A 14,094-nucleotide genomic window follows, 5' to 3' on the forward strand; every position below is an offset into this window, starting at 1 on the left:
CCCCCCCCCCCCACATCACTTGTTTCTGCACTACGTGACTTCAGTGTCGACATTGTTACAACATAATGATTTTTTTGTAGTTAACACCTACATGATGTCTGACAATTTGGTACAGACCTGGAATTTGTGTTAATTATTTAGATTTCTACATAATGTTGCTTTGAAAAATGTAATTCCTCTTTAAACATAAACGGGAGTAAAACTTTCAATACACGATAAAAAAATTAAAAAAAAAGAGTAATGCATATATTAACGTTCACTATCTTCAGCTCGGTGACTCCTGTCTGACTGTTTTTTATTCCTGTTGTGAATAATAATACTAATTAAAAACCAGTTCGTCAGCCCTCAGGAAAAAATCAGACAATGGCTGCCATCCTCTGAATAATATGTTGCCACAGTTGGCTCTGATAATAACACTGGAAGGCCAGAGAATTGGTGGAGGGAAACATGAAATTATTTTAAATGAATGGTTTGCAGCTACTTGAATCCAAGGCCCCTGCGTGCAGCGAGCTCTCAGGATCCATCATCTTCTCCACGCCTCCTTGATACCGCAGCCCACTGTACAAAAGGCTCAGAAAAAAACAGTTGTTGCATAGCAAGTGTGCTAAATGCACGTCCAAGCACCAGATTACTCCAACATGCAGAGCACGGTATTCATCATCTTCACACGGCGGAGACAGAATGAGGCGTCTGCAATGTTTGGTCTCCTGAGATTACAAGGCTTTGCATGAAACACGCTTTTTTTCTGTGGCAGTAAACAATAAAGAACACATAATATCAGAAAATGATGAAGCCTTTTAAGACACAAGATTCATGTAACACAGGCTTGTACAAGGACATTTTACTGGTAGTCCCTGAGCAACTCTGTCACAGGTAGGGGCTCATATTTTTTGTCTTAATTTGATTACTTATATCTAATAGTTAGTGACAATTTGAAGATGAACACCAACATAGGAGGTGAGGAGGGAGAGAAATTCCCCAGACTCCTTTACAAAATCACTCAATTTTGTGAGTTGTTGAGTTTGGAGGAACATTGTCAGCTTTGTGAATCGCCGTCTATGACAAATTCTTAATTATTTGGGCCTTTGTGTAAATTCGGCATATGTTACATGTGTTTTGCACATAGAGCAGGAAAGTGAGATCTGATCACAAGCAGTCACTCTCTCTCTGCTGTGAGTCTGCAACACACTTTGTTTTCAATTAAAGTTGTTTTTTATAATGCAGCCCCCCTAGTTTATACTATTCACAAAATGAATTAAAGATGAGTTATATTGAATATAAAAAGTAAAATAATGGCATCCAGAGCATTTAAAGTACCTTATCAGAATCACATTCAGGAAAAATAGGAAATTCTGAGTATCATATTTCAGTACTAATGCATCAAATTCAATATGAAGCAAACACCGCTGTGTTCTCCACACTGACTTCTGAAATGAATAAAATTATTAATACAAAAAAAAAAACAGAAACGCTTTTTGGTCAGCTGCTAAATCACATCTATATATGGGAGACAGCACAGGACGCTGATGTGGGATACCAGCTGAATAAATCCGCAAATCAATACATTATTAATAAACAACACTTGGCTTTGGCTAACGCAAGCTGCAAAAAACTTCAATGTTGTTTCCTCGAGACCTACAAACTGCAGTAATCAGTCCCACCTGGATCTTACTGACGGGGTTCTTTTTATGTGGTTATTGGCTCAAACATGTATGAATTAGCAGTTGCTTTTCTGTAAGACATCCACGAACAAAATCTCAAGACATAATGAGGAGAACACCACATTCTTACACTACTAACACGAACTGTATGCAGATTAATATATGCATATATTTGTTTAATTATTTTTTTTTCATACATGTTGTTTGTCAGTGTGTGTGTTTTGTGTTTATAAATTAAATAACTTCATAATGACTCAGAACTGTACAAGATGTCCTGATGCAACACCACTTCTGTTAAAGACCTGAAATCACTTCTTCTGCAGTTACTGCTGTCTATTATCTGTGGTCATTCTGTATTCGGGTATTTATTGTACAGAAACCTACATAAACTCAACATACATTAAAGGTACATTTTTTTCTTAATGGAGGACAGTTTTCATGAGTGGGTCCACATTTTGTCTGTTGGACTTAATTTGTTTCTGACCAAGTGCAAAGTCCTTCACAGTCCCTCCATTTCATTTATTGAAATCTGGTGACAGAATCGTGCCAGTAAATGTGTCAGTGTGCCAACAAAGAAGAAGAGGCAAGCGAGGTCGCGGTGACTTGTACAAATGCAGGCAAATGAAAATCACCTCTTTTTTGCCATGTGTGAAAAACTGTGCAGGAGAAGTTTTTTTCCTCTTCAAAGCAATTATCAGGATATTTTTACTTCCTTATAAAATTCTGTACACTAAATTCTCCTTACACTCCTGCTCAGTTTCACAAGTGAAAAAAAACCCACACATTATTCTCTCCTGACTTTATTATTTATGTCATGAAAGATTTGACCTGAATTTCTTTTTTTTAAATTTGGTTTCACATGCGAATATAAAACTTGCATCTTGGAAAAAAAAAGTTTTTATCTGGAAAAAAAAAAAGATTTCACCAGTTACAAGAATTTCTTCTTTTTTTTCATTTCGTTTCACATACGAAAAAAAAGTTTTCTCCTGAAAAACATAAATAATGAAGTCAGGAGAGAATAATGTGTGAAACGGGTAAAAAAAAAGAAAAGTTTTCAGGATCCTTTTTCTTTTTTTCACTACTGAAACTGAGAAGTGGTGCAGCGGATGGATGGATGGATGGATGGATGGATGGATGGAAACCATCAAAGGCGTAGAATTGGGTAGGGACGCTAGGGACACGTCCCTACCAATATTCAGCCGCTACTGTGTAGTCACTATCAATACAACCACTGTCCGTAGTGTTTAGTCAATGATTATGGAACACATAAAGGGTTAAATGTCGGTTTCTGCTAGAACTCCCGCCTCTAACCTAAATATCGCTCCCTGATCGGCTGCCAGTTTCTCTCTAACTTAGATGTGATTGGCTGTCCCCACTGTCACTTCTTCTGCTTGTAAAAGCTACATGCAACCTGCTAGTTGGACCGGACGAAAGGCAGTGCATGATTTTAATATCAGTGGTGTCATTTACATTTTTGTTTGTGTATGTTTGCGTGCGTGTACGTGTGTGCGTGGGTGTGTCAAAGAAAAGAAAACTGGATATAAGAGCCTTATTTAGGAGTCAAAGTGTAAGTTACTTCAAGGGTGTATAGGTAGAGGCTCAACAATACAGATATTGAATAAAAGTAATATAACATCATAATAAGTAATATAAAATATTTAAATGCCAAAGAGATACACTTTTTTTTTTACAAGTTATTTTTAATTCTAATTTTCATGTATTTGTGTAGAAGTGAGCAACAGTTTAAAAACACAAATGAAGAAACTTTGTGGTGGAAATACAATAAAACCTCACATTCTAGATGATCATGTGATTTTATAATTATAAAATATAATTAATTAATATTAGTTGATATTAATATTTAGTAAAAGCCTTTTTGCTCAGGCAATAACTGTACCATCAAGCTCTATGATGTATCCCTAATGTATCTGTTCATATGTCATGCATTAACATATTTTTGAAAGGTGACAGACAGCAGAGAGGCTGGGGGAGATGGAGGAGAGGCTAGAGAAGGTAGAGGAAGAGAGGCAGGAGGAGGTAGAGAAGGAGAGGCTGGAGCAGATGAAGGAAGAGAGGCTGGAGGAGGTAGAGGAGGAGAGGCCAGAGAAGGTAGAGAAGGAGAGGCTGGAGCAGATGAAGGAAGAGAGGCTGGAAGAGGTAGAGGAGGAGAGGCCAGAGAAGGTAGAGAAGGAGAGGCAGGAGCAGATGAAGGAAGAGAGGCTGGAGGAGGTGGAGGAAGAGAGGCAGAAGGAGGTAGAGAAGGAGAGGCTGGAGCAGATGAAGGAAGAGAGGCTGGAGGAGGTGGAGGAAGAGAGGCAGAAGGAGGTAGAGAAGGAGAGGCTGGAGCAGATGAAGGAAGAGAGGCTGGAGGAGATAGAGGAGGAGAAGCTGAAAGAGAGGCTGGAAATTCACAGGTGAGGTTAAAATTTATGATGGATATGTTAGTCATGAGATTCAGCACTGTGACAAATGTTAGTGTGATGATGATCTGAATAGCAATGCTTCACCCATGTGGCTTTAAAACTCTTCGAAGTTGCCTCCTTGTCTTTCATTAGTTGCTTTAACCTATAACATCTGCATGACGTGAAATTATGATTGCTAATGTAAAAAAAACTTTCAGGATTGCTGCCTTGGAGCACTTTTGTGTCCCCACCAATCTCAAAATCAAACCTACTCCCTTGGAAACCATCCTCTGCTATTAAAGGCTCTCAGTCATCCAGGTCATGGTAAGTCTAGGTGCTGTGTTGTTGGCAACGGGACGGTTTGTTGATGATGTTTCACCTCTTGTCCAAGAGGCTTTATCACTTCTAATTAACTGGAGAGGAGTTGGCAGGCTTTTAAACTCTGTGTGGGTGTGACCTCACTGAGTCGTTAAGGACGCACGTGAACTCTGAGTTTCAGAGTTGTTAGGGCCACTTGTGGGATCGTTGGTCCAACCGGCCTTCATGTGGGTTTCTAAGGCTAGGTGAGCCCAGGTGTAAATGGTTGTTAAGCTGTCTGGGGGAGAGAACTCAGTACAGTATTGTACGTGGTTGATAAGTAATGTCATTGGCACAAATACAGGACGGACATATCTTCCGAGAGTAATCAAAAGAGTTTTCACCTCCCTTGCAGCTTGGTCATTCCTTTCAAGGTGTGAATGTTTTGGCTATTATTTTTGTTTAAACATGTCCACATTTGTGTGCGTATCTGCATACTGCACTACATTTTTCACAGTAGAAAGGTTGCTTAACGTAGGTAGTGTGGCCGAGTGGTCTAAGGCGCTGGATTAAGGCTCCAGTCTCTCAGGAGGCGTGGGTTCAAATCCCACCACTGCCATTATATAGTGTTAGTCATCTGTTAATGTGGTGGTTACACAATTCAGATGTGTACTGGGCTCTTCCAAATCCTTAGTCTGTGGAGAAGAGTGTATACTGCTACCTCTATTTGCAGAAAGACCATGGCAGTTTATTATGCTGTCAAACTCATCATGCAAGTTTTGATTTAGTCAGTGGCCACTGGCAAAGAATCTCTGCACTTTAGTTTTTTTCATTATTCTTTGTTTCTTTTTCACTTTTGAAAAGTATATCAACAGATATTTGTGACTTTTTACAAGTTTTGAATGATCAACGTTTAGGTTGCTACACGTTTGTCCCAGCCTCGAAATGTTTCATTTCAGAGCAGAGTGGCGCAGCGGAAGCGTGCTGGGCCCATGACCCAGAGGTCGACAGATCGAAACCATCCTTTGCTAGTCATACATTATCTGGACCAGTTTATAGAGGATTAAAAGAAATTCACGGGCACAAATACAAGACAAATTTATCTCCAGAGTTTTCACCTCTCTTGTAGGCTACTCACCCCTCTCAAGGTAGCCAACATTTAGTATAATGGCAGTACTCAATGCAACCTTGTATGCAGCTCTTGCAAAACCTTTGCTTTAGCCTCTGTGAAGAAGAGTCTATACTGCAATCTGTATTTCCAGGACATTGGCAGTTTAATATGCTGGCAAGTGCTTCATGCAAGTTTTGATTCAAACAGTGGTTTTCACCTCTCTTGCAGCTTGGTCATTCTTTTCAAGGTGTGAATGTTTTGACTCTTTTTTTTTGTTGAAACGTGTCTACATTTGTGTGGATATCTGCATACTGCACTACATTTTTCACAGTAAAAACATTGTTTAATGTAGGTAGTGTGTCCGAGTGGTCTAAGGCGCTGGATTAAGGCTCCAGTCTCTCAGGAGGCGTGGATTCAAATCCCACCACTGCCATTACACAGTGGAATTACTGAACTAAGGCTTAGTCCGACAATAATTAGATTCTTAAGATGCATGTATACGCCTTAGTCTGACTAAAATCAGACCAGGTCGGATTAAAACACCTAGGTTATTCAATTGATAGTTGCATTACTCCTGCATGTATACGTTCTATCAGATCGGATCCGATTTTGTGTTCTGCGCAGGCACGAGATTTCTATCCGTGAGCCGTAAGTAGAAGAAAGGCGACGGCGTCTTTCCTACGAAATAACCACAAGCAAGAGCGCCATTGTGCATCTAATTTGTGTAATTTTCATGTACACCATATACGAAATGTACGAATATGTAGCTTCGTCTCGCTCTTCGTGCGCCATCTTTCTCGAATGCCGATGCAGTTTGTTGTTGCTGGTGACGTAAAGAGGTCAGCTGGAGGTGGCTCTGTTACCACTAGTTGAAATGGGTACAGCGCCACCTATCGTACCGAGGTATGACATGCTTCAGCCAATAATCCAATTTTCTCACCGGCATGTATACTTGGACAATTGCAGTTGTTTGATTGAGGAGCATAGTGGAACTATGGCTGTAATCCAACTAATGTATGTAAACGTACTGAGTGTTAGTCATCTGTTAAGTGTGGTGGTGTTACACAATTCAGACATGTATTGGGCTCTTCCAAATCCTTAGTCTATGGAGAAGAGTGTACACTGCTACCTCTATTTCCAGAAAGACATTGGCAACTTGTTATGCTGTCAAACGCGTCATGCAAGTTTTGATTTAGTCAGTGGCCACTGGCAAAGAATCTCTGCACCTTTGTTTTTTTCATTCATCAACAAATATTTGTTACCGCCACTTTTAACAAGTCTTGAATTATCAATGTTTAGGTTGCTACACGTTTGTCCCAGCCTCAAAATATGTCCATTCAGAGCAGAGTGGCGCAGCGGAAGCGTGCTGGGCCCATAACCCAGAGGTCGATGGATCGAAACCATCCTCTGCTAGTTATACATTATCTGGACCAGTTTATGGAGAATTGAAAAAAGACTAATGGGCACAAATACAAAACAGATGTGTCTAGTGAGTTTTCACCTCTCTTGTAGGTTACTCACCACTGTCAAGTGGGCTGTCATTTAGTATGACGGCAGTACTCAATGCAACCGTGTATACGGCTCTTCCAAAGCCTTTACAATGCATGCGAGTTTTGATTCAAACAGTGGTTTTTCACCTCCCTTGCATCTTGGTCATTCCTTTCAAGGTGTGAATGTTTTGGGTGGTTTTCAGGTAGAAACATGTACACATTTGCGTACATATCTGCATACCGCACTACATTTTTGACTGTAGAAATGGTGTGCAATGCAGGTAGTGTGGCCGAGCGGTCTAAGGTGCTGGATTAAGGCTCCAGTCTCTCAGGAGGCGTGGGTTCAAATCCCACCACTGTCATTATACACTGTTTATGGTCTGTGTAAAGCAAATTCAGCCATTTTCTTCTAAACACATTAAATAGGTCTTAAATGTATTTCCTTAAAACATATAAAATGCCATTCAACCATTTAGAATTTAATTTTGGAGCTGGGCTCACAAACTGTGTTTCAAAATTTCTGTGTTCAGGATTTAATGGGCGGGTCAGAAATCATGGCCGCGTTACTTACATAGTTTGCAGCTAGCTAACCAGTCAACAAGTCAGCTAACCAGTCATGTCTTCTCCACGTCGCTCGTGCATCTTTCCTGGATGCCACAGTGTGCAGGGTAACGGCGCTGTTCCCTTATTTAAGTTTCCTACGAACTACAACATAAGGAAACGGTGGATCAATTTTGTCTAGAGGAGCTACTGTTGAGAGTTCAAAATCACCACCAACACCCGTCTCTGCAGTGTCCACTTTACCCCCGATAGTTACAGTAACTGTCATCAGGTGAAGTATGGATTTCTGAAGAGTCCGTTGACGCTGGTCAGTGGGGCGGAACCGACCGGCTCCGTCCCTGGCTTGCATCCTCCCATCCCGCCGACAGCAGGTGCCACCATCACAGCCACCGGCATTATGTGCCCGCCACCGACCCTCTCCATTGCGCCGATAGCGGGTGCCACCATCACGGCCACCGGCATTATGTGCCCGCCAGCGACCACCCCGCCGACAGCGGGTGCTTTCATCTCCGCCACTGGCATTACGTGCCCGCCAGAGAGTGCAAGTGTGTGCTCATGTTATAAATATTGTACATTTGGGCAATTAAATGCATTTTGCTGAAGGCGCAAATCCTGAAAGTGATTTTACATCATGCATCCTGTCATGCCCATGTAATGTTAGCAAATGTTATTGCATGTAATCATGACATGGTTTGGCCTCATTCCCTGAGCAGAGACAGCACAGTGATAATCCACAGGTAATATTTTATGTGCGCCAATATAGCTATGACAAGGAATTATATGTAGACTGGGGTTTTACATTTGTGTGTTAGGGTTATTGACCGAGGGACACCTGAAATGAGCGCCTTGAGCGCGTTTTTTTTTTTCATGGACGTTAGTTGCTTTTATACAGAGAGAGACGGGAGCAGCTAGCTCAGACAGAGTCAATATGTGAGTTATCATTTTCTGTGCGCATGCAGCATACATGATTCAGTTATTTCATAACTAAAGCTACTCCACAGCTGGTATTATCCCTCACAACTGATAAAAATTGGGCAGAGGGAGTAATTGGGGAACCTGTCGTAATAAAGTAACTATCAGAAAAGTAACTGTATTCTCCTGACTACCAGTAGTTCAAATTTGTTCTCTGTGGAGGACATTTCTAAACCTGAATATCTCCCACCCACTTCATACTACTAAATTAACTCCTTTTGCTATCTACAGAGGACATTTAGGGCTTTTCAATGATACCAAATATGAAGGGGTGGGGCTTTGGTACCTTTCTCTTCCTCATTTAGGAAAATGGCAAGCACATTTTATGGGAAGAGGAAAAGTAAGCACATAATACTTTTTTTTTAGCAAATTTTGGCTTGAAATGTTGTTGGCATATTTTATATGAGTCTCTTGACAACCCATTAAAACATTGTCTGAATTGTTTAACTGTATTTTAGCATAGTATTTAAGTGTTTAAAAATGTCCTCTGTAGTGGACATTTGTAGTTATTTCCTCCACTTTGTTCTGTTTTTTCAAATGAAAAGAAAGGGAGTCATTCTCAGAAGCACCTTGGTTGCCATCAAGGTTCAGTTTCACATGTATGGCATTCCAATGTCCACTGTAGTGGACTGTTACTAGAGGGTCGTAACATGGACATATGATATCGCAAAAATAAAAGCTTTTTTTTCAAAGAAAATGTTTTCAGTATTCTAATTACCTTACAAAGATTGGGGAATTAAAAAAAAATGTGATTGGACAATATTTTTTTCCTGGTAGTCAGGAGGCTATGAAAGAAGTATGGAAAGTAAGTACACGGAGGAGGCTCCCCTCCCGAGCATGGGCGTGGTTCCAGCGCCTCTAACTGACACGCCCCCAGCGTTTCACAGCAGAGAGAAGTGCTTGTTTTCCCATGATTTTGAGACCTAATTTTGTATACTTGGTGATTTCTTTAATCTTTCAAATTTGGCTCAGTGGTTAATGACACATGTTTCTGTGGTGTGACAAACACATTATACAAATTTATTGCTGGGCTTTTCAAAATCCTTAGTCTATGGTGAAGAGTGTACACTGCTACCTCTATTTTCAGAAAGACATTGGCAGCTTATTATGCATAATGCAAGTTTTGATTTAATCAGTGGCCACTGGCAAATAATCTCTTGAATGATCAGCGTTTAGGTTGCTAGACAAGTGTCCCAGCCTCAAAATATTTCCATTCAGACCAGAGTGGCGCAGCGGAAGCGTGCTGGGCCCATAACCCAGAGGTCGATGGATCGAAACCATCCTCTGCTAATTATATGTTATCTGGACCAGTTCATGGAGGATTAAAAAAAAACTCATGGGCATAAATACAAGACAGATGTATCTAGTGAGTTTTCACCTCTCTTGTAGGTTACTCACCCCTCTCAAGTGAGTCATCGTTTAGTATAATGGCAGTACTCAATGCAACCATGTATGCGGCTCTTCCAAAACCTTTGCAATGCATCCAAGTTTTATTCAAAACAGTGGTTTTCACCTCCCTTGCAGCTTGCTCATTCCTTTCAAGGTGTGAACGTTTTGGCTGTTTTTCAGGTAGAAACATGTACGGCGTGTAAGGCGACGGCGTCTTTCCTCCGAAATAACCACAAGCAAGAGCGCCATTGTGCATCTAATTTGTGTAATTTTCATGTACACCATATACGAAATGTACGAATATGTAGCTTCGTCTCGCTCTTCGTGCGCCATCTTTCTCAAATGCCAATGCAGTTTGTTGTTGCTGGTGACGTAAAGAGGTCAGCTGGAGGTGGCTCTGTTACCACTAGTTGAAATGGGTACAGCGCCACCTATCGTACCGAGGTATGACATGCTTCAGCCAATAATCCAATTTTCTCACCGGCATGTATACTTGGACAATTGCAGTTGTTTGATTGAGGAGCATAGTGGAACTATGGCTGTAATCCAACTAATGTATGTAAACGTACTGAGTGTTAGTCATCTGTTAAGTGTGGTGGTGTTACACAATTCAGACATGTATTGGGCTCTTCCAAATCCTTAGTCTATGGAGAAGAGTGTACACTGCTACCTCTATTTCCAGAAAGACATTGGCAACTTGTTATGCTGTCAAACGCGTCATGCAAGTTTTGATTTAGTCAGTGGCCACTGGCAAAGAATCTCTGCACCTTTGTTTTTTCATTCATCAACAAATATTTGTTACCGCCACTTTTAACAAGTCTTGAATTATCAATGTTTAGGTTGCTACACGTTTGTCCCAGCCTCAAAATATGTCCATTCAGAGCAGAGTGGCGCAGCGGAAGCGTGCTGGGCCCATAACCCAGAGGTCGATGGATCGAAACCATCCTCTGCTAGTTATACATTATCTGGACCAGTTTATGGAGAATTGAAAAAAGACTAATGGGCACAAATACAAAACAGATGTATCTAGTGAGTTTTCACCTCTCTTGTAGGTTACTCACCACTGTCAAGTGGGCTGTCATTTAGTATGACGGCAGTACTCAATGCAACCGTGTATACGGCTCTTCCAAAGCCTTTACAATGCATGCGAGTTTTGATTCAAACAGTGGTTTTCACCTCCCTTGCATCTTGGTCATTCCTTTCAAGGTGTGAATGTTTTGGGTGGTTTTCAGGTAGAAACATGTACACATTTGCGTACATATCTGCATACCGCACTACATTTTTGACTGTAGAAATGGTGTGCAATGCAGGTAGTGTGGCCGAGCGGTCTAAGGCGCTGGATTAAGGCTCCAGTCTCTCAGGAGGCGTGGGTTCAAATCCCACCACTGTCATTATACACTGTTTATGGTCTGTGTAAAGCAAATTCAGCCATTTTCTTCTAAACACATTAAATAGGTCTTAAATGTATTTCCTTAAAACATATAAAATGCCATTCAACCATTTAGAATTTAATTTTGGAGCTGGGCTCACAAACTGTGTTTCAAAATTTCTGTGTTCAGGATTTAATGGGCGGGTCAGAAATCATGGCCGCGTTACTTACATAGTTTGCAGCTAGCTAACCAGTCAACAAGTCAGCTAACCAGTCATGTCTTCTCCACGTCGCTCGTGCATCTTTCCTGGATGCCACAGTGTGCAGGGTAACGGCGCTGTTCCCTTATTTAAGTTTCCTACGAACTACAACATAAGGAAACGGTGGATCAATTTTGTCTAGAGGAGCTACTGTTGAGAGTTCAAAATCACCACCAACACCCGTCTCTGCAGTGTCCACTTTACCCCCGATAGTTACAGTAACTGTCATCAGGTGAAGTATGGATTTCTGAAGAGTCCGTTGACGCTGGTCAGTGGGGCGGAACCGACCGGCTCCGTCCCTGGCTTGCATCCTCCCATCCCGCCGACAGCAGGTGCCACCATCACAGCCACCGGCATTATGTGCCCGCCACCGACCCTCTCCATTGCGCCGATAGCGGGTGCCACCATCACGGCCACCGGCATTATGTGCCCGCCAGCGACCACCCCGCCGACAGCGGGTGCTTTCATCTCCGCCACTGGCATTACGTGCCCGCCAGAGAGTGCAAGTGTGTGCTCATGTTATAAATATTGTACATTTGGGCAATTAAATGCATTTTGCTGAAGGCGCAAATCCTGAAAGTGATTTTACATCATGCATCCTGTCATGCCCATGTAATGTTAGCAAATGTTATTGCATGTAATCATGACATGGTTTGGCCTCATTCCCTGAGCAGAGACAGCACAGTGATAATCCACAGGTAATATTTTATGTGCGCCAATATAGCTATGACAAGGAATTATATGTAGACTGGGGTTTTACATTTGTGTGTTAGGGTTATTGACCGAGGGACACCTGAAATGAGCGCCTTGAGCGCGTTTTTTTTTTTTCATGGACGTTAGTTGCTTTTATACAGAGAGAGACGGGAGCAGCTAGCTCAGACAGAGTCAATATGTGAGTTATCATTTTCTGTGCGCATGCAGCATACATGATTCAGTTATTTCATAACTAAAGCTACTCCACAGCTGGTATTATCCCTCACAACTGATAAAAATTGGGCAGAGGGAGTAATTGGGGAACCTGTCGTAATAAAGTAACTATCAGAAAAGTAACTGTATTCTCCTGACTACCAGTAGTTCAAATTTGTTCTCTGTGGAGGACATTTCTAAACCTGAATATCTCCCACCCACTTCATACTACTAAATTAACTCCTTTTGCTATCTACAGAGGACATTTAGGGCTTTTCAATGATACCAAATATGAAGGGGTGGGGCTTTGGTACCTTTCTCTTCCTCATTTAGGAAAATGGCAAGCACATTTTATGGGAAGAGGAAAAGTAAGCACATAATACTTTTTTTTTTAGCAAATTTTGGCTTGAAATGTTGTTGGCATATTTTATATGAGTCTCTTGACAACCCATTAAAACATTGTCTGAATTGTTTAACTGTATTTTAGCATAGTATTTAAGTGTTTAAAAATGTCCTCTGTAGTGGACATTTGTAGTTATTTCCTCCACTTTGTTCTGTTTTTTCAAATGAAAAGAAAGGGAGTCATTCTCAGAAGCACCTTGGTTGCCATCAAGGTTCAGTTTCACATGTATGGCATTCCAATGTCCACTGTAGTGGACTGTTACTAGAGGGTCGTAACATGGACATATGATATCGCAAAAATAAAAGCTTTTTTTTCAAAGAAAATGTTTTCAGTATTCTAATTACCTTACAAAGATTGGGGAATTAAAAAAAAATGTGATTGGACAATATTTTTTTTCCTGGTAGTCAGGAGGCTATGAAAGAAGTATGGAAAGTAAGTACACGGAGGAGGCTCCCCTCCCGAGCATGGGCGTGGTTCCAGCGCCTCTAACTGACACGCCCCCAGCGTTTCACAGCAGAGAGAAGTGCTTGTTTTCCCATGATTTTGAGACCTAATTTTGTATACTTGGCGATTTCTTTAATCTTTCAAATTTGGCTCAGTGGTTAATGACACATGTTTCTGTGGTGTGACAAACACATTATACAAATTTATTGCTGGGCTTTTCAAAATCCTTAGTCTATGGTGAAGAGTGTACACTGCTACCTCTATTTTCAGAAAGACATTGGCAGCTTATTATGCATAATGCAAGTTTTGATTTAATCAGTGGCCACTGGCAAATAATCTCTTGAATGATCAGCGTTTAGGTTGCTAGACAAGTGTCCCAGCCTCAAAATATTTCCATTCAGACCAGAGTGGCGCAGCGGAAGCGTGCTGGGCCCATAACCCAGAGGTCGATGGATCGAAACCATCCTCTGCTAATTATATGTTATCTGGACCAGTTCATGGAGGATTAAAAAAAAACTCATGGGCATAAATACAAGACAGATGTATCTAGTGAGTTTTCACCTCTCTTGTAGGTTACTCACCCCTCTCAAGTGAGTCATCGTTTAGTATAATGGCAGTACTCAATGCAACCATGTATGCGGCTCTTCCAAAACCTTTGCAATGCATCCAAGTTTTATTCAAAACAGTGGTTTTCACCTCCCTTGCAGCTTGCTCATTCCTTTCAAGGTGTGAACGTTTTGGCTGTTTTTCAGGTAGAAACATGTACTCATTTGCCTGCATCTCTGCATACCGTACTAGATTTTTCACAGTAGAAACGATGTGCAATGTA

General features: G+C 41.2%; 4 non-coding genes across 4 annotated transcripts; all 4 read left to right on the forward strand.

Moving 5' to 3' along the window:
• The first annotated feature begins 4,897 nt into the window (after positions 1 to 4,897).
• On the forward strand, positions 4,898 to 4,979 carry trnal-aag (transfer RNA leucine (anticodon AAG)). The gene has a single exon. It is a non-coding gene; the product is annotated as a tRNA-Leu (tRNA).
• An 843-nt stretch (positions 4,980 to 5,822) lies between these two features.
• On the forward strand, positions 5,823 to 5,904 carry trnal-aag (transfer RNA leucine (anticodon AAG)). Its single transcript has one exon. It is a non-coding gene; the product is annotated as a tRNA-Leu (tRNA).
• A 1,337-nt stretch (positions 5,905 to 7,241) lies between these two features.
• On the forward strand, positions 7,242 to 7,323 carry trnal-aag (transfer RNA leucine (anticodon AAG)). The gene has a single exon. It is a non-coding gene; the product is annotated as a tRNA-Leu (tRNA).
• A 3,869-nt stretch (positions 7,324 to 11,192) lies between these two features.
• On the forward strand, positions 11,193 to 11,274 carry trnal-aag (transfer RNA leucine (anticodon AAG)). Its single transcript has one exon. It is a non-coding gene; the product is annotated as a tRNA-Leu (tRNA).
• Positions 11,275 to 14,094: the final 2,820 nt, after the last annotated feature.

Source organism: Sparus aurata, chromosome 6 (genome assembly GCF_900880675.1).
Source record: "Sparus aurata chromosome 6, fSpaAur1.1, whole genome shotgun sequence".
Lineage (NCBI taxonomy): Eukaryota > Metazoa > Chordata > Actinopteri > Spariformes > Sparidae > Sparus > Sparus aurata.